Source organism: Pristiophorus japonicus, chromosome 19, assembly GCF_044704955.1.
Source record: "Pristiophorus japonicus isolate sPriJap1 chromosome 19, sPriJap1.hap1, whole genome shotgun sequence".
NCBI lineage: Eukaryota > Metazoa > Chordata > Chondrichthyes > Pristiophoridae > Pristiophorus > Pristiophorus japonicus.
In genome coordinates, this window is record NC_091995.1 from 23,028,292 (window position 1) to 23,052,168 (window position 23,877).

At 42.1% G+C, this 23,877-nt stretch overlaps 1 long non-coding RNA gene across 3 annotated transcripts in view; it reads right to left on the reverse strand.

Annotated features, from left to right (window-relative positions):
• LOC139230393 (uncharacterized) overlaps nucleotides 1-23,340 on the reverse strand; it is a 32,300-nt gene extending 8,960 nt beyond the window's left edge. For 2 of the 3 annotated variants that reach the window (XR_011587914.1, XR_011587913.1), the window contains exons 1-2: nucleotides 10,296-10,407; nucleotides 8,334-8,401 (exon numbers count right to left, since the gene is read on the reverse strand). This is a non-coding gene — a long non-coding RNA (uncharacterized lncRNA). Of the gene's footprint in view, nucleotides 1-8,333; nucleotides 8,402-10,295; nucleotides 10,408-22,797 lie in introns of those variants that run through there. The other variant, XR_011587915.1, reaches the window with a different exon arrangement.
• Between the last annotated feature and the right edge of the window lie 537 nt (nucleotides 23,341-23,877).

Genomic DNA, 23,877 nt, shown 5'->3' on the forward strand with positions numbered 1-23,877 from the left:
TGGTGTATTTCATATTTGTTCGAAGACATAAGACACCCTGACATTCCGGTCGGAAGCTTCTTTCGGATGAACGCCTCTGACCAGAGAATTTTTCGGAAAGTACATGGTAGTCGTGGAGGAACGTGGAATTCCTGCGGAGGCCTACTCTTCCCACGCTGCAAAGCGCGCTCCCATCCTCCAGGTTCCCATAGAAACATAGAAACATAGAAAATAGGGGCAGGAGCAGGCCATTCAGCCCTTCTAGCCTGCACCGCCATTCAATGAGTTCATGGCTGAACATGAAACCTCAGTACCCACTTCCTGCTTTCACGCCATACCCCTTGATCCCCCGAGTAGTAAGGACTTCATCTAACTCCCTTTTGAATATATTTAGTGAATTGGCCTCAAATACTTTCTGTGGTAGAGAATTCCACAGGTTCACCACTCTCTGGGTGAAGAAGTTTCTCCTTATCTCGGTCCTAAATGGCTTACCCCTTATCCTTAGACTGTGACCCCTGGTTCTGGACTTCCCCAACATTGGGAACATTCTTCCTGCATCCAACATGTCCAAACCCGTCAGAATTTTAAACGTTTCCATGAGGTCCCCTCTCACTCTTCTCAACTCCAGTGAATACAAGCCCAGTTGATCCAGTCTTTCTTGATAGGTCAGTCCCACCATCCTGTGTCTACGAGTGCTCAAAACTATTATTTAGATAAAATACCCAAACACAATAACACCAAATAAAAAATAAAAATCACACCTCACATAATTAAAATTAATTGAAATTACAGTTAAAAAATATTTAGAGGATTTTTTTCCCGAGTTTTTATAATGTTTTTTAAATTATGGTTAAAAATTAATTTAACATAGTGGGACGTGTTTTAAAAAAAAATTTGCTTTTTAATTTTATTTTTAATGTTTTAAGTGTTTTTCATAAATTTTTCACCTGTAAAAGTAGGCTATGCGCCTGATTTTAACAGGCACAAGAGTTTTGAGGACATTTTCTGGGCAAGATATGGGTAAATACCGCAAATGTCCTCTCTTCCGTGATGCAGAGGATCTGTCAAGCTGACAGATCGGAAAAGCCGCTTTTCAGCACATGCGCATGTTGGAAATCGGCATTTGCGATGCCTTCCCGGGTCCTTACAAACTCTGTATATACCTGCGGAGGCCAGAATTTCCGGTGCAATGGCTCAAAATGTAGACCTCTGTACTTGTTAAATCGGCAAGTGGTGATATCGGTGAGGCCACACTGTGCGAGCCACGTGCACCAGGGTAAGATTCCTGTTCAGAGGTCGGCTGTGCCACAGATCCAATTGCAAATCTCTGCTGTTTAAATTAAAGTGCAAATGCTCATTATTATGCCCATTATGGCATTACGTACATTAGCTGAAGAGGGAGCAGAAATGTATGTGTGTCACGTTGGAGCAATGCTATGGGCCTCGCTTTTCAGACAGGTGCTGCTCTATATATATATATTATATATATGTATAATATATATATATATAATAAACATAGGTGCAGCTTAACCAACAACAATCAATGTAATATTTCCTCTAGGAATTGTCATTTGATACGTTATGGGCATGACTTGCTCTAGGATCATACATCGTAATCAAGCAGGTACACCTTACAGCAATAGGCTTAGTGTTCTGGCATTGATGGCGGAACATAAGAATGTAAGAACATAAGAACATAAGAATATAAAATCATATTAACATAAGATCATAAGAAATAAGATCAGTAGTAGAAAATTTGGCTCTTCGAACCTGCTCCGCCATTCAATAAGATCATGGCTGACCTGATCTTGGGCTCAACTCCACTTCTCTGCCCGCTCCTCATTACTCCTGACTCCCTTATCATTCAAAAATCTATCTATCGGGATTTATGACAGATCGTAAAAATAAATGAAACAAACAGCTGCCAGAGAGGATAATCCAATCTACAAGAATGCATAAAAAGAGGTCATTCGGTGCAACTGGTCCATGTCGGTTTCTATGTTCCAGACGGGCCTCCTCACACCCCTCCTTTTCTTACACTTTCAGCACAATCTATTGCAGATAAACGGAAAACAAATAGCAGACGACGAAGATTATCGCTCACCAAAATCATTGGTGCTATTTCATCATCCTATCAATATTGGAATTTGGGTGGGAGAACCTTATGCCGATGAGAGCACCTCCAACAGTGAAGCTCTCCTCAGTACTGCACTGAAGTGTCAGCCTAGATTTTTTGCGCTCCAGTCCGTGGAGTGCTACTTGAACCCACAACCTTCTAACTAAGAGGCGAGTGTGCTACCCACCCAACTTTAAATCCACTTCAAAAGGTCCCGATTTGGAGGTGCTTACATCGTTCATGGCACATCCAAATAACACAAATGGGGTGTCAAGAAACTGACTGGCTTGCGTGCAATGCTGGTTTCGTAAGCCGCCCTAGTTTACTGTCCATTGAAATCAATGGTGAATAATATTTGGTGGTGTAGTAATGGCCCCAATGCAGAAATTGCTCGGGGTAATTTTAATTGAACATTAACCCCCGGTTATTCTTTTGCACTATAGCTGCAATTTTGAAGTTTATTGACTCTGTGTTTCGATTGAATTACCCATTTACCGTTTTGTTAAGACCAGTGAAAGCTTCCCTATTTAAGTAATGTCTTTCGATTCAGCACTTCCTAAATCACCTCCAAGTGATAATATTGTGCTGCTCCACTAGTTAATGTAATTTCCAAATTGGGATTTGTTGTTTTCTGCCATTTTTGTTTTCACCTTTTATTACATTAGTGATAATTTGTACTGGTGCTATTTCATCATCGGGCCACTACCTATATTGGACTTTGGGTGGGTGAACCATATGGCGATGAAAGCAGGCTAGATTTTTCGGACTATTAAATTGCTGAAAGGAAATGCACAGCGCTTGACAATTTTCGCCAGTTGATATTCCTACATTCCTTACACGAAGCACCCACTAACGCTCTTTCGTTTTTAGGCTTACTTATGGAAGATATGCATTCATTCTTCTTTAATGACGCCGTTGTGGTTTTGAGATACAGTTATCTGCTACAACACAAAGCAAGTACATTATCAAAGGTTAAATCTATTGAACTGAACTTTCAGGATATATCTCCGATATTTAGCGTAAATTACTGGGCTTAAAATTACAAATCAGGGCTGGTTGAAGTTAAACTGCCCCCATGTGATAAATAAGAAGGGTGAAATTCAACTTCAGAGAGGAAGCAAAACTGACAGTAAATCAATAGAAACTCACCATGTATTTGACTTATTCTGATTTATTGCAGGAAGTGACCTACTTCGAATACAATTCAGTAAAGTATCAATTTGATGTGGTAATATGTTGTCCAGCATGATGAGATACTCAGGGCTGAACTTTATAAGGTTGATCCACCCTGAAAAGATCCTGCCTATAGGAGACTGCACGTTAGAACATAACTGTTGCATGACTGCCAAATTTCCAGCCATTAGTGCTAATGGGAAGAAAGTCGCCAGAGGTGAATTGCTGCTTTTCCCACCTGTCGTCTGCTGCCACTAATGTTTTGGATCAGAGACAGACTGCCGAATATGTGCCGCTTGATTTGCAATGCCTCCGCAGGAGTGTTGGCTTCATTATCTTCAAAGATTATCAACAGGCATTGATAAATAAAGTTAAACCCTTAGTATGGAATGAGGTGTATGGAACTAAATAGAGGATGCAAGTATTAATTATAATCATTAATTATATTAAGCTTATCGAAGTTTCAAGATGTTAAAGGAAACAGAAAGGGTAGGTAGAGATAAAATATTTCCACTGGAAGGGGAATCTAGGACTAGGGGCATAGTCTAAACATTAGAGCCAGACCTTTCAAGAGTGAAACACTTCTACACACAAAGGGTGGTAAAAGTTTGGAACTCTCTTCCGCAAAGCACAATTGATGGTAGATCAATTGTTAATGTTAAATCGTAGATTCATGGCTTTCTATTAATCAAATCTATTAAGGGATATGGGATAAAAGCGGCTATATGCAGTTAGGTTGCAGATCAGCTATGATCTCGTTGAATGACAGAGCAGACTCGATGGGTTGCATCGCCTACTCCTGTTCGTAAGTTCAGATTAGGCATTAGCCTTCCACGTTCTTCCACGACTCACTTTAATGTGTAAATAATTAGTGGTCAGTCAGCATGGAAGTCAACCCACATTTTGGTCATTTTATTATCAATTTGCTTCATTTATTGCCTTACCCCTCCCCTCCAGAATCAGAATCACAGCTCACTAGGCCGCAATTCGATGTTGGAGATCTATCTCAACCAGTTCAAACAAATAAGTCGTGTTCATGTCTGAGCTGTAACAATGGTTCCTTAGAGGATAATAAAACGGAATACTGAATAGCTAAACCCAAATCTATCTTCATGGGAATTCGCAATTCCAGCAGCAATCAATGAATTCTGATACACTGTTATTAATGCTATCTATATTACCCACGGTAGCCTCGGTCTTAGAAGCTATATGCAACGTCCCTCTAGTTGCAGCTCTAAGGCCATATGTTTCCATGCACCTGTGTTAATACCACAGAATATTTCTGCCAAATTTGTCAGAAAATGAGTTTAAAACCTTAGATGTGTACCTTTTAAAGCAAGACATATTCAGTGAAAGAATGTATCGTAAGCTGTTACAATTTAATGTGTCGATGTAAATATGTTGACTAATGCACACAATTCAGCGGCCATGCATTTAATCGATTTATGCATTTTTTGGTTTAGTTAATAAGATCGCTCAAGTAAAAGGTAATGACACTTGAATTGTTTCTATTATTCATCCTCAAATATAAGAATAGTTACCTGTTTTAATTATGGAATGATTGAAGCATACACTGCAACCACTGAAGGAATCTGGGAACTATACATAATTAATATGTATGTGCATGTGCTTATGTACATACCCAATATAGTTCAAAGTATTGTTTCAATTATGTTAAACGACATCCCCAAGGATTTTACATGTGAAATATGTTCGTAATTTGAGCTACGGAGAGACCTTAATCACCACAAAATTTCATAATTTTAAATTAATCGATCATTTTAGAATGTGGAAATAATAATTTATGAATTATTTGTGAAAAAACATTAATATATTAACTAATGTAATTGATCACAGACTGATCAGTTTTGTCAGTGTTAATGCTGGTTGAAAGTACATATAAATATGTTCAGATTATAATCACAATGATCTATAACAGCGCCAATATTAGAACATGTGATGAATGACCACAGGAGAGATGTGAATAATTTGAACATAATCAGCACAGCGGGAAGTGATAGATTTGCATCAGCCATCTGCTTCACACTCCAGTCAATTTTTCTTTCCATTAACTTTTCATCGTTTTGTTCAGTTGATTGTATGAACGTTGCCTCAAATACTTCAAAAATGCAACATGCATGAACAGTATTTGCTTAATTGTTGACATTCTAAGCAGCAGATTATGTTATTCTAGTTATAACAACTGCTGAATACACCAAAATGAAAAATAAAATGGCTCTAATTTTAATTTTGTGTGATTGTTTCAAATATACTGGTGCTGAAATTGGACAAAGTTGCGGGATGCAAAATGAGCAGTATTGTATCAGTCGCCTGCTCTTCCCGGTTTGCAGGTAAATTACTTCAATAGAAGAGAAATCGCAGCAGTCTGAGATAATGGTCAACAAATGTGTCCCTGCCCAGGTCGAATTTCATCCCAATGAAATCGAATTAGCCATCAATTGAACACCACTGTAGTCCCTTCCATTGATCTTAACGCAAAAGAATACCGGCGGATCACATTACGGGTGCCCAGAACGATATCGGCCATTTTACACTGGCGCCCAAAGGTTAACTTACCCCATGACTTTTGAGGTGATCGTTAACTGTCGGTCAGTTGACACGTGAATTACGTTGTACGCTGCCGATAACGCTATTGGCAGTCTCGGTCCGTTTTGAGGGCAGAGTCTGCTTAGCATCATACTGGAAACCTATGACTGTAATTGTGCGCCGCAGGGCCACTCGCAAAAACAGTTGCAATAACAGGCGACCAAATGGCTACCCTGGCTGCAAGAGGATTTGCGAGAAATGGGATCCAAAAGAGAAAACCTGCAGTTGCAGTGGCGTAGAGTGGTTTTGCAGAGTCTGAAGAATCACTTCTGCTCCTGCTGGCAGGCACGCATAAATATAAGCTTAACTGTGGGCATCTTCTGCTGGACCAAGCTCATACTGGGTCGACTGTGTGTGTAGCAAATTGCATCCAGTACTATCCTGAAATGGCAATGGGTTCCAGTGTAACTTAAAGCAACCTGGTTTGCATTGAAATTTGGCTTGCCTACTGGATTGACCGCAGCTTCCCAGTGGTAGGCCTTGGGTAAGATAGCCACGGCCATATCGATGGCAAGAACAGGGCAGGAAGTATATAGTCGTCCTATGGGAGTGCGCTAGCATTCCGGTTCCAACCAGCGTGACCCCTCAAAATCTACGCAGATTTGTATTTTAAATTAGCGATATGCTTCCAAATGTATTAGCCTGGCAAACATTTATGTAACATTTTTGCAGTTATTCACGTCTTAAGTGACATTAAAATATTGCAGGGTTACTATAAATGGTGTTAATGGGGACTAGGATGATACCATTACTATTGCCTGCACAACCGCCCTTTGCTTGTGTAACAAAACATTATAGTGCATACTCAGTCTCACAATAATATTTGTGTGTTTGTTTTCAGACCTAGAGAAAGCACGTGACAATTTAGGTAGGGGTACATCTCTTTGAGGAGCAAGTACTGCATTGTGCTGTAAACTCATGGGGACAAAAACTCATCTTTACTGCCTGGGCATGAAGCATTGACTGAGAGGAGTATAGCAATTAAAATGTAGGAAAATCATTAGGGAGCTTCAGAAGCTCCTTACCGAATGATCCTGATTTTCTTTTACATCAAAATTAATGGAAGACAATTCCAGCAGACTTTGAAAGAGTGGCATGACGTTTCAACCACATTTGACCATGCACACTCCACCAAACAATATTTTCTATCTCGGAGGTGAAACGAAAATCTACCCTTTTCAAAAAACTTGTATTTTTACAGCACAGTGGGCAGATGAAATTTATAATTATTCATTTTGATCTGTTTTTTTAAGGAATAATTATTTATTCCCCTAAGTAAAGCTATTTTGGATTCTGCTTTCAACATTATTTTTCTTGTGCTATTATGTGTCCTAACCATATTCTCCATTGTGTTAGATGTTTTATAAGATAACAAATGAATATGGTTTAATTAAGTGTGACCTTTATATAAACCTTTATATAAATCGTGTATGCATCACGATTTTGAAAAATAAAATAGTAATTTTTCACATTCTCTTGAAACTAATGTTAAATTAGCAACGAGTGAAATAAAGTTAGGAGTGGCAATTTTCAGATAGTATGGGCATACAGCAGATTTTGTTGCAGAAAACGATCATGAGTGGCACGATCACCGTGCTAAATGGAATAGATTCAGAACAGACCTAGCAGCTCAACAATCGGCATCCATGAGGCTATCAGTAGCAGAATTGTATTTCACCACCAGCTGTATTTGCATGGCCCAGTATATGGCTCACGCTACCATTATCATTAAGCCAACCGACCAACACTGGTTCAATGACAAGTATAATAAAGCAAGTCAGGAACAGCAACAAGTGTATCTGAAAATGATGGGTTAAAGTGCTAAAGCTACAACACAGGATTAAATGCATGTTGAAAAGCGGATGCAGCATGCTATAGAGATAAGCAATCTCACAATCAATGAATCAGATCAAAGCTCTGCAGTCCTGCCACGTGGATTTGTGAATGGTGTTGGACAATGAAAGTGCTAACGGGAAGAGGAGTCTTTGTGAACGTTTGCATACTCAAATATTGTAGAACCTAGCACGAGTGTAAAATACAAAACTAAAGCATCATTGCCATCGTCAGCCAGGGGTGCCGAGTGGATGATCCAACGCTGCCTCCTCCTGAAGCCCCACCATGACAGATGCCAGTCTACAGCCAATTCGATTCACTCCAGGCGATATGAAGAAATGGTTTAGCGCACTGGATACAGGAAAGGCTATGGACATGGACATCATTCCAGCTTTAGTGCTGGGGACATTTGCTCCAGAATTGGTTATGCTTCTAGTCAAGCTCATTCTAATACAGCTACAACACTAACCATAGCCAGCAAAGTTCAAATTTGGGTAGACATGATTTGTCCACAAAACGCAAGAAAAATCCAATTCGACCAATTACCGTTCCATCAGCCTATTCTCTATCAGCAGTAAAGTGATGAAAGGTGACTTTGAAAGAGCTATCAGTGGTACTTACTCACCAATATCCTGCTGACCGATGCTTCGTTTGAGTTACACCAGAACCACTTGGATGAACACCGCATTACAACTGCAAAAATAGAAAAAACATATGATTTCAACAGGTAAGGTGAGAGTAACTGCTCTTGACATCAAGGCAGCATTTATAAGAGAGTGCCAGCAAGGAGTTCCAGTGAAATTGAAGCCAATAGAATGAGGATTTCAACTCCCCACTAATTGCAGTCATACCCAGCACGAATAAAAATGATTCTGATTAATGGGAAAATCATCTCTGCACCAGGCCATTGTTGCAGGAGTTACTCACCGCAGCGGTCAAACTCAACCAACTTCAGATGCTTCATGACTGATATTGCCTCCACCATAATGTCAAAATTCGGTATGTTTGCTGATGATCACCCAGTGTTCAGTTCAACATCTTCACCGGGGCGTACGAAAGCACGGGCCTGACACTGAACATCCATAAGACAAAGATCCCCCACCAAGCTGACCCCGTCCCACAGCACTGACTCCTGATCATCAAAATCCACGGCATGGCCTGGGACAACGTGGGCCACTTTCCATATCTCGAGAGCCTACTATCAGCAAGAGCAGACATCGATGATGAGGTCAAACACCGCCTCCCGTGCACCAGCGCACCATTTTTGTCACCTGAGGAAGAGAGTTTTCGAACATCAGGCCCTCAAATCTGGCACCAAGCTTATGGTCTATAGGGCTGGAGTGATACCCACCCTCCTGTATGGCTCAGAAACGTGGACCATCTAGAGTAGACGCCTCAAATTGCTGGAGAAATACCACCAACGATGTCTCCGCAAGATCCCGCAAATCCCCTGGGAGGATAGACGCACCAGCGTCAGTGTTCTCACTCAGGCCAACATCCCTAGCATCGAAGCACTGACCACACTCGACCAGCTCCATTCGGTGGGCCACATTGTCCGCATGCCTGACACAAGACTCCCAAAGCAAGCACTATACTCGGAGCTCCCACACGGCAGGCGATCCCCAGGTGGGCAGAGGAAATGTTTCAAGGACACCTTCAAAGCCTCCTTGATAAAGTGCAACATCCCCAATGGTACCTGGGTATCCCTGGCCAAAGACTGCCCTACGTGGAGGAAAAGTATCCGGGAGGGTGCTGAGCACCTCGCATCCTATCATCGAGAGCATGCAGAAACCAAACGCAGACAGCAGAAGGAGCGTGCTGAAAACCAGACTCCTCACCCACCATTTCCTTCAACGACTGTCTGGCTCAACTGTGACAGAGACTTGAATTCCCATACTGGATTTTACAGTCCCCTGAGAACTCACTTTTAGAGTGTGTCTTCCTCGGTTTTGAGGCACTGCCTATGATGAGTGTTGAGTTCCAATCGCAACTCCTTAGATAATGAAGCAGTCCATGCCCACATACAGCAAGCCCTGGACAATATCCTGGCCTGGAAGATAATTGGCAAGTACCAATAACACCATACCAGTGCCAGGTAATGACCATCTCCAAAAAGACAGTGCAACTACATACCCTTGCCATTCAATGGCATCACTGACCAGATACTTAACTGAACAAACCGCATAAATACAAGATCTGTTCAATTCTGCCGTGAGAGTCTCCACTCACGATCTCCACAAGCATTTCTACCATCTACAAGGCACATGTCAGGAAGTGATGGAATACTATCCTCTTGCCTGGATGAGTATAGCTCCAACAACACTTAAGAAGATCGCCACCATCCAGGACGAAGCAGTTCGCCTGATTGGCACACCAACCACTACGTTAAACATTTAGTCCATTCATCAGCAATGAAATGCGGTTCAACAAGATGCACTGCAGAAAATTGCCAAGGCTTTTTCAACAGCAACTTGCAAGCCCGCGACCTCTGCCATCTAGAAGGACAAGGGGAACAGGCGCATGGGAACACCAACACCTTCTAGTACCCCTTCAATTCACACACCATTCTGACTTTCAAATATATTACCATTCGTTCCTGGTCGCTTGTTGAAAATCCTAGAGTTCTCAACCTAATAGAAGTGTGGGTGAGCAGTTCAAGAAGGCACCTCACCATTACCTTCTCAAGGGCAAATAATGCTGTCCTGCCAGCGACGTCTACAGTCTGTGAATAAATACATTAAAACAATATATTTAATGCCTTACATATCAACCATGCAATAGGAATGTGTTATCTAACAACTTTATAATATCACACATGTACTAAGGTAAGGAAAGTACCTGAGGCGACATGATGAAAACCTTTTTACACAGCAAATAGTTAGGATTTGGATTGCATTGCCTGTTAGGTTAGTCGATACACTTTTAGTAGTAGACTTAAAATAGAATTGGATAAATACTTCAAGGAGAAAAAAATGCAGAAAAAGGGGTCTCGAAAGAGTCGGCGCAGGTTCGATGGACCAAATGGTTTTAATTCTATGCTGAACTGTTCTAGTCTCTGACTTCATGATTCGGTGGTATCACAAATCAGATGCAATGTATTTTACAGAGGGGCGGTTCCACCAGAAGTTGTTTGGAATAATGACACCGAGGGGAAAATGAAGGACTGATCCGCAATTCGGACTACAAGCAGGAACTTACAAGAGTATCTATTAGTCATTGTAACATCATAAGGGAGTGAATTATGTGGCTGCTCGAAATAAGGTACGAGAGAATTGCTTCAAAGCTTGGGAAATGGGCGCTATGAAGTTTGTTGCCATTATATACCTCACCCTATTTGGTTTCCCATTGATTTTGCACTCTCACCTAACTTTAAAATTACCCCCAATAACGTCAATTTAACTGAATATCGGATGAGGTGTATAACAGGCAGCAAATGCGGCACATGTACCAACAACCAAAACGAATGTTTACCCCATAGGCTTTAGCCAACGCATTATAATATCCTCCCACATGATGTGACTATGTACATTATTAGTTTATGTGAGATTCCTTTACAAATCCACCAATACAGAAATAGGTCGTGTTCAAATTCATACTGCACGATAGCGCAAAATGGGTTTTCGCTAATCAGCAGCACGTTTTACATTGCACCAGATTTTGATTTCAATGAAGAAGGAAATGTTGCATTAGTGATAACATAGAATCATAGATTAATAGAATATAACAATGCAACGCAGAAGTAAAAAGCATTCGGCCCACCGAGTGTGTGCTGGCTCTTTCGAAAAGCAATCCAGTCAGTCACACTCCCGATATTCTTTCCTCATTTTCCTGCAGAATTTTCTCCTTCAAGGAAAGAAAATAGGGCAGACCACAAAGTAGGCTACCGTTCGCTCTTGCCTCTTTTTCCATTGTAATTGTATGCTTGGGAATAGCTTTTGTGATTTATTGCTGTATTTTATACCAGTAACGTGTCTGATAACTTGCCCTGTAATTGTAATCACTTTTATTCGTTGTTGCAGAAGTGAAGCTGAAAGAGAAAATTGAGGGTAAGTGTTTGTGGTGGTTCTGTTCCTATTTTCCAGTCTGTCTACTGCCCTGCTTTCAAATTAAGGTTATCTGTTCGATTGAACTTTACTTTTAGTATATGGACGATTTGATTCAGGTTGTATGATATTGTTGTGACAAGCTGCAGGAAGCAAAATATTTTTATCTCGTTTGTTCACCTTAACGCTCAGACGACTAAATATCTGTGTTGGACAATAATGCAAAGTGAACTGTATCGCATTACCAGCGCATTATAACTTACAGCTGATATTCTGTTCCATTTATATCCATGCCGCAGGACAATTGCACTCCAAACATTCCACCGAACGTAATGCTATTTGCAGCATACACATTGATTTGGTATGATGCATGATTGAGGACAGAGGAAATATCACATTAATTTGACACATTTTGTTCAACTCATAGTTAATCATAGTTAATGTGATATCTTGCACGTTGTTCCACCTGATTTAGCAACGCCATAATTGTATATTGTTTACTCAGGCACCAGTCTAGAAAAAGCCACTCACGATGAGGGTGCCACTGAAATAGATAGGTCATCACTGGATGAATTACAGAGGTGGGAATTTCTGAGCTCGGAACGAATTTTGAGGGAACTTCTGTCTCTCCTGGATGCTCTCGGCTGAGGAGGCCAGGGCCAAAATTTAACAAGCTGCGTTTTTGAAAGATCAATGATTCAGAAGAGAACACTTTTATATGGCGTGTGTGGTCGGAAAGTAGTAGGCATCAACTACTCGCATTGGCAATAGATGGTGTGGTGTGGGATATAACCTGGTGACTATGGAAATTAAGACGATAAATGAATATTCCAGACGTTAGGAAGAGACTCTAAAGTCAGCTGTCACATTCGTAGCCTAATGAACACCGTAGCTTATGAATTTCAGGGGTCAATCGGAAGCATTCAGCCTGCGCTCACACTTACCAATAGATGAACCGAGCCGTGCCTATTATTATTGAGTTGCATGCAGAGTACGCAGACATCACTATTGTTTGCAATTGTGCTAGTGTATTGATATCAATGCACCACCCTCCAATCCCACCACAGTAGTGATCTTCTAATATCAGCCTAGTAGCCATTAGTTGTGCAAGCAGTATAAAAGCAACAGCATGCTATTCTAGGACATCAGATCCACTGACCAGTCTAGGCACTAGATATGAGATTTGGAATTTCTGATGGCACACCAACGATCTTGGTGATATCTAAGGCCTCATTTTTCTATGGTTTGGCCTAGGTCCTTGGACTCCAAAATGTTGCCAGGAGCCGAGATTGAAGTGCAAATCGCTGGCCTTCTACTAAACATTTTCACTTTGTGTTTATTGAGTATTACCGATATCCCGTATTTTCTGAGAATAAATGAATAATACCGACAACCTGCATATATGCAAAATAGCCTGGATAGTACAACTGCCACTGTTTTAAGACTTAGGAAATTAATTCATTTCTGTTTTTGAAGTTGAACAGGCTTTCAGTCGAAGCCCTTGCAGATATTGGTGGATGCCATCAATGGCACTCTACACGTCAGAGAATCCAGTCGCATGGAATTTTTCTCACACTCTCACACCTTTTCTTGATCTGCACACCCACCACATTGTGCTTTGAACATCAGAATGTAAGAACTAGAAGCAGGAGTAGGCCATTTGGCTCCTCGAGCTTGCTCCGCCATTCAATAAGATCATGGCTGATCTGGTCCTGGCCTCAACTCCACTTCCCTGCCCGCGCGCCATAACCCTTGACTCCCTTATCATTCAAAAATCTGTCTATCTCACCTTAAATATATTCAAAGACCCAGCTTCCACAGCTCTCTGGGTTAGAGAATTCCAAAGAATCACAACCCTCTGAGAGACAAAATTCCTTTTTATGTCTGTCTTAAATGGGCGACTCCTTATTCTGAAACTATGCCCCTTAGTTCTAGCTTCACCTATGAGGGGAAACATCCTCTCTGCATCTACCCTGTCAAGCCCCCTCAGAATCTTATACATTTCAATAAGATCACCTCTCATTATAAACTCCAATGAGTATAGGCCCGATCTGCTCAACCTTTCTTCATATGACTACCACTTCATCTCAGGAATCCACCTTGTGAACCTTTTCTGAACTGTCTCCAACACAAGTATATCCTTCTTAAATAAGGAGACTAAAGCTGTATGCAGTACTCGTGGTGCGGTCTTACCAATGCCTTGTACATAATCCATCTCCTTTGCAATAAAGGCCAACATTCCATTTGCCTTCCTGATTACTTGCTGTACTTATAAGTGCCTGCTATGTCCATGAGGAGCTGAATGAAATCAGACGCAGTCTTAACAAAGTATCTGTGATCTATCGAATATAATAATGCATTGCTGACTGATGTGACGACTATCACAAGAGGCCCTCTGGATTCATCTCAATCCATTGAATTTAAGGACTATTGTTGCCACATTCCTCGAAACTGATAGGTTAGTATCCCTGACAGAAAAGAGGCAGCAAGTCATGTTCAAAAAGCTGCCATTCTATGGTCTGTCTGATGTAGACCATGGAAAAATAAAGCCTTCTCAGACATTGATCACCGAGAACATCCAGATAGGTCTTCTATTTCCTTTCGATTTTTTGGTGTTAAATTCTATAAGTTAGCCAAAGAGATAGCAGCGTAATCTCAGATTTACTAAAAGGAGGAATCAAAACAGTAAGACTTTCAAGTCTGTGCAATATGTGCCGAAACAAAACATTCTAATCCTCGGGATGGAACAATTCACAGACGCTAAGCAACACAACAAGTACATAAAAGTACGACTAACTATCGGTATTGTTATTCAGATACAAAGCACATAACCCCAACACCTGTCATTATACTACTGAAATCAATAGTAGAAATTATACAGAATACGCATGAATCCGGCTACAATAATCTACATTAATGACCGAGATGAAGGGACCGAGTGTAATGTTGACTGATGTTACAAAACTAGGTTCGTCAGTAAGCTGTGGGGAGAACACAAAATGTGTGCAAAGCGATAGAGATAAACTATTAGAGTGGACAGTAAGGTGCAAATCGAGTGTAATGTAGGGAAATGTAAGGTTATTGATTTTGACAGGAAGAATAGAAAAACATACTATTTTTTAAATGGTGAGAAACTCTTAAATATTGGTGTTCAGAGAGACTTCGGTGTCCTTCTGCAAAAAACACATAAAGCTAGCATGCTGGTACAGCAAGTAATAAGAAAGGCAAATTGCATGATGTCCTTTATTGCGAGGGGTGGGAGTATAAGTGTAACGAAGATTTGCTACGCTTGTACAGGGCCTTGGTGAGACCACAACTGCAGTACTGTGCAGAGCTTGGTCTCCTTATCTAAGCAAGGATATACTTGCTTTGGAGGAGGTACAACAGAGGTTCATTAGATTGATTCATGTGATAAAAGGGCTGTTTCCGAATGAGATTGGTTAGAATGGACCTATATGGAGAAGGGGGAACTGAGGTAAATCCTTAACAGTCAGGAAATGGTGTTAGGGAAGTTGAAGACCACTAAATCCCCAGGGCCTGATAGTCTGCATCCCAGAGTACTAAAGGAAGTGGTACTAGAAATAGTAGATGCATTGTTGGTCATTTTCCAACATTCCATGGACTTTGCATCAGTACCTATGGATTGGTGGTTGGCTAATGTAAGCCCACTTTTTAAAAATAGGAGGGAGAGAGAAAACAGGGAATTATAGACCGGTTAGCCTGATATTGGTGGTGGTGAAAATACTGGAATCAATGATTAAAGATGTAAAAGCAGCGCATTTAGGAAGCAGTGACAGGATCGTTGCAAGTCAGCATGGATTTGTGAAAGGGAAATCATTCTTGACAAAACTTCTAGAATTTTTTGAGGATGTAACTAGTAGAGTGGATAAGGGAGAACCAGTGGATGTGGTGTTGTTGGAATTTCAAAAGTCATTTGACAAGGTCCCACACAAGAGATTAGTGTGCAAAATTAAGGCACATGGTATTGGGGGTAATGTATTGATGTGGATAGAGAACTGGATGGCAGGCAGGAAGCAAACAGTGGGAATAAACGGGTCCTATTCAGAAAGGCAGGCAGCGGCTAGTGGGGTGCCGCAGTTTTCAGTGCTGGGATCCCAGCTATTTAAAATATACATTAATGATTTAGACGAAGGAATTGAAGGTAATATCTCCAAGTTTGCAGATGACACGAAGCTGGGTTGCAGTGCGAGCTGCAAGGAGAATGCTAAGAGGCTGCCAGTCTTGGACTGGTTAGATGAATGGGCAAATGCATAGCAGATGCAGTACAATGTGGATAAATGTGAAGTTGTCCACTTTGGTGTCAAAAACAGGAAGGCAGATTATTATCTCAATGGTGACAGATTAGTAAAATGGAAGGTGCAAAAAGACCCGGGTGTCATGGTACATCAGTCATTTGACAGAAAACAGAGTGAAGGGATAAACAGCTCATTTTCAGGTTGGAAGGCTTTAATTAGTTGGGCGCCTCAAGGATCAGTGCTGGGGCCTCAGCTATTTACAATCTACATTAATGACCGAGATGAAGGGACCGAGTGTAATGTTGACTGATGATACAAAACTAGGTTCGTCAGTAAGCTGTGGGGAGAACACAAAATGTGCGCAAAGCGATAGAGATAGACGACTAGAGTGGGCAGTAAGGTGCAGATCGAGTGTAATGTAGGGAAATGTAAGGTTATTGATTTTGACAGGAAGAATAGAAAAACATAATATTTTTTAAATGGTGAGAAACTCTTAAATATTGGTGTTCAGAGAGACTTCGGTGTCCTTCTGCAAAAAAACACACAAAGCTAGCATGCTGGTACAGCAAGTAATAAGAAAGGCAAATTGCATGATGTCCTTTATTGCAAGGGGCGAGAGTATAAGTGTAACGAAGATTTGCTACGCTTGTACAGGGCCTTGGTGAGACCACAACTGCAGTACTGTGCAGAGGTTGGTCTCCTTATCGAAGCAAGGATATACAGCAGGCAGTAAAGAATACAGCAGAAGAGGACAATGGGTTTGATTAGGGCAGGGAAAATAGAGTACGAGAGGAAGCTTGCAGGGAACATTAAAACGGACTGCAAAAGCTTCTATAGATATGTAAAGAGAAAAAGGTTAGTAAAGACAAACGTAGATCCCCTGCAGTCAGAATCAGGGGAAGTCATAATGTGGAACAAAGAAATGGCAAACCAATTGAGCAAGGACATTGGTTCGGTATTCACTCAGGAGGACACAAGCAACCTACCGGATATAAAAGGGGTCAGAGGGTCTTGTAAGAAGGAGGAACTGAGGGAAATCCTTATTAGTCGGGAAATTGTGTTGGGGAAATTGATGGGATCGAAGGCCAATAAATCTCCAGGGCCTGATGGTCTGCATCCCTGAGTACTTAAGGAGGTAGCCTTGGAAATAGCGGATGCATTCACAGTCATTTTACAACATTCTGGATCAGTTCCTATGGAGTGGATAGTAGCAAATGTAACCCCACTTTTTTACAAAAGGAGGGAGAGAGACAACAGGGAATTATAGACCGGTCAGCCTGACATCGGTAGTGGGCAAAATGATGGAATCAATTATTAAGGATGTTATAGCAGCGCATTTGGAAAGAGGTGACATGATAGGTCCAAGTCAGCATGGATTTGTGAAAGGGAAATCATGCTTGACAAATCTTCTGGAATGTTTTGAAGATGTTTCCAGTAGAGTGGACAAGGGAGAACCAGTTGTTGTGGTGTATTTGGACTTTCAGAAGGCTTTCGACAAGGTCCCACACAAGAGATTAATGTGCAAAGTTAAAGCACATGGGATTGGGGGGTAGTGTGCTGACGTGGGTTGAGAACTGGTTGGCAGACAGGAAGCAAAGAGTAGGAGTAAATGGTTATTTCTCAGAATGGCAGGTAGTGGCTGGTAGGGTACCGCAAGGTTCTGTGCTGGGGCCCCAGCTATATACATTGTACATTAATGATTTAGACGAGAGGACTAAGTGTAGTATATCCAAATTTGCGGATGGCATTAAGTTGGGTGGCAGTGTGAGCTGCGAGGAGGATGCTATGAGGCTCCAGAGTGATTTGGATAGGTTAAGTGAGTGGGCAAATGCGTGGTAGATGAAGTATAATGTGGATAAATGTGAGGTTATCCACTTTGGTGGTAAAAACAGAGAGATAGACTATTATCTGAATGGTGACAGATTAGGAAAAGGGGAGGTGCAACGAGACCTAGGTGTCATGGTACATCAGTCAGTGAAGGTGGGCATACAGGTACAGCAGGCAGTAGAGAAAGCAAATGGCATGTTGGCCTTCATAGCGAGGGGATTTGAGTACAGGGGCGGGGATGTCTCACTGCAGTTGTACTGGGCCTTGGTGAGACGACAGCTTGAGTATTGTGTGCAGTGTTGATATCCTAATCCGGAGACGGACATGTTTGCTATTGAGGGAGTGCAGCGGAGGTTCACCAGACTAATTTCCAGAATGGCAGGAATGCGACATGAATAACGATTGGATCAGCTAGGCTGATATTCACTGGAATTTAGAAGAATGAGAGTGGATCTCATAGACACATATAAAAATATGACGGGACTTGACAGGTTAGATGCAGGAAGCATGTTCCTGATGTTGGGGAAGTCCCGAACCATGGGTCACAGGCTAAGGATAAGTTGTAAGGCATATTGGACCGAGATGAGGAGAAACATTTTCACCCAGATAGTGGTGAACCTGTGGAATTCTCTAACACATAAAGTTGTTGAGTCCAGATCGTTGGATATATTCAACAGGGAGATAGATGTGGCCCTTACGGCTAAGGGGATCAGCGGGTAAGGAGAGAAGGCGGGAGTGGGCACTGAAGTTGCATGATCAGTCATGATCATAATGAATGGTAGTACAGGCTCGAAGGGCAGAATGGCCTGCTCCTGAATCTATTTCCTATGCTTCTACGTTTCTATGTACAAACATATTTCTGAATTGCTTGCAGATATCTCTGCAGAATTGTTTTAATGGGTTGTTATGGAGTTCAATTACTTGCAAGCTTATTGTGAAAATAAATTTTTACTGTAGAACGTTTCCACGCACAGTTGCGAAACAATCTTACAAATTTTGAATATGTGTAATTGTTAAAGATTCCTTCCAGTGTCCCGGGCGACTACATATGCGAGAAGTGTATCCCGCTGCAGCTCCTGACTGACCGCATTGTGGCACTCGAACTGCGGGTGGATTCACTCTGGAGCATTCACGATGCTACGAATGACGTGAATAGCACGTTTAGTGAGTCGGTCTTACCGCTGGTAAAGGTTCCACAACCAGATGGGGGATGGGTGACCAACAGGAAGAGCAGTGGAAGGAGGTGGTGCAGTGGTCCCCCGCAGTCATCCTTCTGCAATATACAAACACTACTTTGGGAACTGTTGAGGCGGATGACTCATCAGGGGCAGCCAAGTCCATGGCACAATAGGTGGCTCTGCTGCACAGGAGGGCAGAAAAAACTGTGGGGGAACTATAGTGTTATGGGATTATATTGTAAGGGGAATAGTTAGACGTTTATGCAGCCAGAACCGAGACTCGAGGATGGTATGTTGCCTCCCTGGTGCAACGGTCAAGGATGTCTTGGAGCGGATGCAGGACATTTCGATGGAGGAGGGTAAACAGCCAGTTGTCGTGGTGCATATAGGTACCAATGATATAGGAAAAACATGGGATGAGGTCCGACAAGATTAATTTAGGGAGCTAGGAACTAAATTAAAAAGTAGGACCTCAAAATTAATAATCTCAAGATTGCTACCGGTGCCACTTGCTAGTCAGAGTAGGAATTGCAGGATAGCTCAGCTGAATACATGGCTTGAGGAGTGGTGCAGAAGGGAGGGATTCAAATTCCTGCGACATTGGAACCGGTTCTTGGGTTGGTGGGACCAGTACAATCCAGACGGTCTGCATCTGGGCAGGACCGGAACCAATGTCCTAGGCTGACTGTTTGCTAGTGCTGTTGGGGAGAGGTGAAACTAATATGGCAGGGGGATTGGGACCTATGCAGCGATATAGAGAGTAGTAGAATTGGAGTAGAAGCAAATGATAGAAAGAAGAAAATTAAAAGTGGAGGGTAGAGAAACACAAGGCAAAAAGCAAAAAGAGCCACATTACAGCAAAACCTAAATGGGCAATGGGTGTTAAAAGACAAGCCTGAAGGCTCTGTGTCTCAGTGCAAGGAGTATTCAGAATAAGGTGAACGAATTAACTGCTCAGATAGCAGTTATTGGATATGATCTAATTGGCATCACGGAGACATGGCTCCAGTGTGACCAAGGCTGGGAACTCAACATCCAGGGGTATTCAACATTTAGTAAGTATAGACAGAAACAAAAAGGAGGTAGGGTGGCGTTGCTGGTTAAAGAGGAAATTAATGCAATCGTAAGGATGGACATTAGCTTGGAGTTTGTGGAATCTGTATGGGTGGAGCGATGGAATACCAAAGGGCAGGAAACGCTAGTGGGAGTTGTGTACAGACCACCAAACAGTAGTAATGAGGATGGGGACAGCTTCAAACAAGAAAGTAGGGATCCATCAATAAAGGTACAGCAGTTATCATTGGCGACTTTAATCACCATATTGACTGTGCTAACCAAATTGGTAGCAATGTGGTGGCGGAGGATTTCCTGGAGTGTATTAGGGATGGTTTTCTAGACCAATATGTCGAGGAACCAACTAAAGGGCTGGCCATCCTAGACTGGTGATGTGAAATGAGAAAGGACTAATTAAAAAACTTGTTGTGCGAGGATCCTTGGGGAAGTGTGACCATAATATGGTATAATTCTTTATTAAGCTGGAGAGTGACACAGTTAATTCAGACACTAGGGTCCTGAACTTGGGGAAAGGCAACTTCGATGGGTTGAGGTGTGAATTGGCTGGAATGGACTGGCGAGCGATACGTAAAGACGGTGGATAGGCAATGGCAAACATTTAAAGATCACATGGATGATCTTCAGCAATTGTACATCACTGTCTGGAGTAAAACTAAAACGGGGAATGGGTTTCAACCGTGGCTAACAAGGGAAATTATAAATAGTGTTAAATCCAAGGAAGAGGCATATAAATTGGCCAGAAACAGAAGCAGCAAACCTGACGTCTGGGAGAAATTTAGAATTCAGCAGAGGAGGACAAAGGGTTTAATTAGGAGGGGGAAAATAGAGTATGAGAGGAAGATTGCTGGGAACATAAAAACTGACGATAGATATGTGAAAAGAAAGAGATTAGTGAAAACAAATGTAGGTCCCTTGCAGTCAGATTCAGGTGAATTTATAATGGGGAACAAAGAAATGGCGGGCTAGTTAAACATGTACTTTGGTTCGGTTTTCACGAAGGAAGACACAAATAACCTTTAGGAAATACTAGGGGACAGAGCGTCTAATGAGAAGAAGGATCTGAAGGGTATCCTTATAAAGTGGGAAATTGTGTTCGGGAAATTGATGGAATTGAAGGCCGATAAATCCCCGGAGCCTGATAGTCTGCATCCCAGTGTACTTAAGGAAGTGGCCATAGAAATAATGGAAGCATTGGTGATCATTTTCCAACAGTCTATCGACTCTGGATCAGTTCCTATGGACTGGGGGGGGGTAGCGAATGTAACACCACTGTTTAAAAAAGCAGGGAGAGAAAACGGGTAATTATAGACCAGTTAGCCTGATATCAGTAGTGGAGAAAATGTTGGAATCAATTATTAAAGATGAAATAGCAGCGCATTTGGAAAGCAGTGACATGGATTATGAAAGGGAAATCATGCTTGACAAATCTTCTGGACATTTTTGAGGATGCAGCTAGTAGAGTGGACAAGGAAGGACCGATGGATCTGGTATATTTCGACTTTCAAAAGGCTTTTGACAAGATTCCAAACAAGAGATTGTTGTGCAAAATAAAAACCCCATTGGTATCGGGGGTAATGTACTGATGTAGATAGAGAACTGGTTGGCAGATAGGAAGCAGGAAGTCGGGATAAACGGGTCCTTTTCAGAATGGCAGGCAATGACTAGTGGAGTGCCGCAGGGTTCAGTGCTGGGACACCAACTCTACAATATACATTAATGATTTAGATGAAGGAATTGAGTGTAATATCTCCAAGTTTGCAGCAGACACTAAACTCGGTGGTGGTGTGAGCTCTGAGGAGGACGCTAAAAGGCTGCAGGGTGAATTGGACAGGCTAGGTGAGTGGGCAATTCATGGTGGATGCAGTATAATGTGGATAAATGTGAAGTTATCCACTTTGGGGGCAAAAACACGAAGGCAGAATATTATCTGAATGGCGGCACATTAGGAAAGGGAGAGCTGCAACGAAGCCTGGGTATCATGGTTCATTAGTCATTGAAAGTTGGCATGAAGGTTCAGCAGGTGGTGAAGAAGGCAAATGCCATGTTGGCCTTCATATCTAGGGGATTTGCGTATAGGTGCAGGGAGGTCATACTGCAGTTGTGCAGGGCCTTGGTGAGGCCTCAGCTGGAATATTGTGTTCAGTTTTGATCTCCTAATCTGCGGAAGGACATTCTTGCTATTGAGGGAGTGCAGCGAAGGTTCAGCAGACTGATTCCCGGGATGGCGGGATTGACATATGAGCAAAGACCGGAGTTTAGAAGGATGAGAGGGGATCTCATAGAAACTTATAAGATTCTGACGGGACTGGACAGGTTAGATGTTCCCGATGATGGGGGAGTCTAGAAGCAGGGGATACAGTCTTACAATAAGGGATAGACCATTTAGGACTGAGATGACGAGAAACGTCTTCACTTAGAGAGTTGTTAACCTGTCGAATTCCCTACCGCAGAGAGTTGTTGATATCAGTTCATTAGATATATTCAAGAGGGAGTTAGATATTGTCCTTACGGCTAAAGGGATCAAGGGGTAAGGAGAGAAAGTAGGAAAGGATTACTGAGGGAATGATCAGCCATGATCTTATTGAATGGTGGTGCAGGCTCAAAGGACCTATTCCTGCAACTATTTTCTCTGTTTCTTTCTTTCTATGAATTGAATTAAAATAACATGAATGCATTTATAAAGCGGCCACAAAGAGCAGAATAATACTTACCTGAATACAAAAATAATTCCTTCTCAGTCCTTTTTAGACGATACCATGACAAATTAATACGAATCTAAACCCAGAATTAAAATATTTTTTTTTTCTATTTACAGAATTCGGTAGACGTCAAGATATAGGTAACTGCAGCATCCATATTGCGGTCATTGCTCTTAACAAAAGTGGAAATCTCGAATATGGACTATATTGTCATATAGGCATTTTGTCATATAAGATATAGACAGGAATCTTGAAGATTGGGATTTTTGCAAGTTCGGATATGGCGGAATCAATACTCATTTGCGGCCGTGACCAAATAATAACCACAATGGAGCCACAAAGCAAACTAACAGTGGTATAATTTTGGGTTGGAATTAGTCCTTGACGGTAGCACAAAACGGGTGGTTTCTGGTCATCCACTTGTTATAGATCCAGCCCGATATTCAATTCGAGGAGAGCCGGGAGTTCTGGGGTCGGAGCGGCAGCGGCCGACAAAAGGCCCAGAGTGCGAACAGCGTCGGAGAGGCGGGAGTTCCGGGGTCGGAGCGGCAGCGGCCTGCAAAAGGCGTGCTTGTGCAGCTGCAGCGGGGAGACAAAAAGAAGTAGAAAGAAATCGATCGAAAGGTGACGTGACAGCCAGGGAGGTAAGCGATTGGCTGGTGATTGGTAAGTAGTTTTTCTTTTTCTTTTCGATATCAGTAAGTAACATTTAGCATTGTTGTTGCCAATTTAAGTGTATCTAAGGATTAAGTCATGGCAGGAGAGCTCGGACATGTGTTATGCTCCTCCTGTATGATGTGGGAAGTCAGGGACGCCTCCGGTGTCCCTGATGACTACGTGTGCGGGAAGTCTATCCGCCTGCAGCTCCTGACAAACCGCATTGCGGAACTGGAGCTGCGGGTGGATTCACTCTGGAGCATGCACGATGCTGAAAATGATGTGAAGAGCACATTTAGTGAGTTGGTCTTACCGCAGGTGAAGGGTCCACAAACAGATAGGGAATGGAAGACCAACAGGAAGAGTAGTGAAAGGAAGGTAGTGCTGGGATCCCCTGCAATCATCCCACTGCTAAACAGATACACCGCTTTGAAT